Source organism: Fukomys damarensis, unplaced genomic scaffold (genome assembly GCF_012274545.1).
Source record: "Fukomys damarensis isolate Sample0158 unplaced genomic scaffold, DMR_v1.0_HiC HiC_scaffold_23, whole genome shotgun sequence".
Lineage (NCBI taxonomy): Eukaryota > Metazoa > Chordata > Mammalia > Rodentia > Bathyergidae > Fukomys > Fukomys damarensis.
The window spans coordinates 60,716,798-60,720,070 of record NW_022900935.1 but is presented as its reverse complement, the minus strand read 5'-3'; the positions used below and the strand labels follow the sequence as shown (position 1 = coordinate 60,720,070).

At 55.6% G+C, this 3,273-nt stretch overlaps 1 long non-coding RNA gene across 2 annotated transcripts in view; it reads right to left on the bottom strand.

Annotated features, from left to right (window-relative positions):
* LOC104858334 overlaps positions 1–421 on the bottom strand; it is a 16,153-nt gene extending 15,732 nt beyond the window's left edge. Inside the window, exon 1 of one of the 2 annotated variants that reach the window (XR_002025174.2) lies at positions 336–421. This is a non-coding gene — a long non-coding RNA (uncharacterized LOC104858334). The remainder of the gene's footprint in view (positions 1–335) is intronic. The other variant, XR_004518678.1, reaches the window with a different exon arrangement.
* Between the last annotated feature and the right edge of the window lie 2,852 nt (positions 422–3,273).

Genomic DNA, 3,273 nt, shown 5'->3' with positions numbered 1-3,273 from the left:
CTCGACGCGCGCGACGCTCCCGCTACGCGGGCCTGGCCGCCCCGGAAACGCACTTCCCACCGGAAGCCGACCGGCGACCGACCATCGAGACGGCAGCTAGAGGGCCCCCGCTTTGCCTCTGGGTCCTCCACGGCGGCCTTAAAGGGGCCGTGGCCGGCGAGTTAGGGTGATACGGAGTGAAACTTGGCTAGAGGGGAAAGCCCTGTGGAGGAAGGAGGAATGTCCTATTTCTTTCCTTCCTTCTTTACTTCTTTCGTTTTTTCTTTTCTCCGGAGGCAGGATTGAACCCGGGGCCTTCGCACTAAACTGCCCCCCCCTCCCAGACAGGGTTTCACCAAGCGGTTTAGTTGTCCAGGCAGGGCTCGAACTTCATGATCCTCCTGCTTCGCCCTCCCGAGTGCTGAGGTCACCTGCGTGTGTCAACATGCCTGGCTTTGCCGTACTGCAGTCAGCGGTTTGGAGTAGAGGAGAGACATTTCCCGCCGTCAGCAGGACTGAAGAAGGGAGCCGGGAAGATGACCTGGGCCTCTGACGGTGGAGGCTTCTACTCCGCGGTCACGCCTGCCCCCTGGTGGTGGCTCTGAGTGGTGCCGCTGGTCACAGGTCGTCAGAGGCGTCCAAACGCTCCTTTGTAGAGGACCTTCCTGCCCTCTGTGACCTGCTGAACAGACTCTAAACGACTGCGTTTCCTTCTTCTGTATTTTTACTTCATTAGGGAAAAAAAGTCGCATTACACCCCGAGTTCAGCACCTGTGGAGAGGCGTGAGAGAAGAGCGCGCGCGCGCACACACACACACACACACACACACACACACACACACACACAAAATATAGCCCCCCACACCCCGTCCTGCACCCTTCTCCAAGGCCAGGCAAACACACCTGCTGTGCCTGTGGCCCCGGGTATAGATTCAACATTTACTTGGTCCTCAAGGCTCCCCATTCGCCTTGTTCTTCTGACGGCCTATGTCATCACTTCTGTCCCCTCTCTGGCCAGCTGGTGACTCACTCACATATTTTCCCTTCAGTGCAGACCATGTCCTTTCAGGCCAGATATGGTGATGGCTTCCTCTTTGGTGTCAGTTCTCTGTCGTTTTTTGTTTGTTTGTTTTGGTTTACAGTGCCTCATTGTATAGCTCAGGCTGGCCTTGAACTCATGGCAATCCTCCTGCCTCAGCCCCTTGAGTGCTGGGATTATATCAGGCTCTCCGTTGTTCTTATCTGATGTGTCCAATGCCACCTGGGGTGATTTATTACACATCATATTTTTCATCTTAATTTTGTGCAGTACTGAGGATGGAACCCAGTGTCTCCCACAAGCTAGACCAGTGCTCTACCACTGAGGTACATCCTTAGCCCTTTTGAAAATTTTACTTTGAGATGGTCTTGCTAAGTGGGCTCGAACTTGGGATCCTCTTGGCTCAGCCTCCTGAATAGCTGGGATTACAGATGTCAGTGGTGCACGGGTCTGCTGTGCATCTCTCAGTGAGCATTTCTGGCCTTGTTGAGTGGGACTATCTCTCTACACACAGGACACTGTGACCATCCTCGGCCTCGTGGGAAGAGGAGCTTTGCCCCCGACCAAGGCAAGGGGGTAGAACCCCAGGGGAATCCCCAGAACTGGGGAGTCCCATGGCTCTTCCTCGGCCAGATTCTTGCTAAGCTGCAGACCCTGCCAGCTTGTCCTGCAGTGCAGCCAGAGAGCCCTTGGGGGAGATCTGGCACCTGTCCCCCAAGGCTGGGGGTGTCCCTGAGCAGAGCCGGTGCACGCTGGCATCTGGAGAGCCCCTCGCCAGAGGTTTATCATCTTTGCAAGGTCAGGAGGTCCCAGTATTATTGATCTAGGAAGAGAAAAAAGTGGTTGCTGTACGGGCAGGATAACAGTCACACAAAGACGTCTACACCCAATCCTCGAAACCCTGGATCACCACTGACATGGGGAAGGGGGTCTGCAGATGTGCTGCTGTCAGAGGCCTTGAGATGAGAGAGGCTCACAGGTCACCCAGGTCCACTCAGTGCCATCACAGGGTCCTTAGATGAGAGGGAGTCAGGGACAGAGATGTGAGGAGGGATGCAGAGAGAGGCAGGGCAGTTTAAAGATGCTGTGTGCTGGTTTGAAGGTGGAGGACAGGCCACGGGCTGAGCAATGCAGATGGTGCTAAATGCTAGAAACTACGTAAAATCCATTTTTACCTGGAGCTTCCTTCCGGAAGGAACCAGCCCTGCCGACACCTTGGTTTGTCACACCCAGCTACAGGGGAGTCCGGCAAATGTAGCTTTTTAGTTGTGTATTTATTCATTGCTGGCCTGGGGATCAGACCCTGAGCCTCCTCATGCTAGGCCAATGCTAAACCACTGAGCTGCACCCCGGCACAAGTGTAGCCTTTTAACTGTGGTGTAGGATGGGCTGTGGGGTTCCCCAGTTCTGGAGAGTATGCATCTGAGTCACCCCCCAAGTGGCTGTAAGGGAGTTTCAGCAGAAGAGCACCCCAAAGCATCCCAAGATGGGGCCATTGTGATCCTAAAGAAAGAAGCCCTCAGTGCCAGCGTGGCCCGTCCCTGGCATTTCCTAGGGCACTGACATGTGGATGGACAGCAGAGAAGCAACACCACCCAGCTGTGCCTCGGCGAAGGTTCAAGAGGTCAAGGTCTCGGAAGGGTTCCTATGCGTTTAACAACCTGGACGATCTTTCATTGTTTCCGTCAACACCGTGTGGGCCCTAACTCAGGTTTAAACCTGCAGGGACATGAACAGCTGGCCAGTCACAGAGTGGTCCAGGAACTCTGGCTTTCTGGGTCAGGACACAGGAATGTAGCTGGGGGACTGGTTTTGTGGGTGTCCCTGTTTCCAGGAAGGGGAGTGGCTGTGGATATGACTGTGTCTCTGTTGCAGATGCACCCCCCGGAGTTTGGAGGGCTGGAGGTCCAGGGCCAGGCCTTGGCAGGGCCCCAGAAGCTGGCCTCAGAAAGGTGATGTGCCTTTGCATGCCTTTCCTTTACGAGCCTCTGAGCTGCTGAGCCCATTCACACCGGGGCAGGGGCTGTGCAGGCCGGGCAGGGCCAGCTGAGTGACAGGACCCTACACCCGCCGGGCAGCGAGGCATTTTTCACAAGCCCTGTGAAGAGGAGCGGCCATCCCCGGGGTGGCCAGACTGCTGCTTGGCAGCCAGCAGAGTGATTTCCGCTCATCTTAATAGAACTCTTATCCCACGTTAGCTGAGTGGCTCAGAGTAGCCCAGGAGGCCTCTGAGTGGCTCTGAGTGTGTTGCTTTT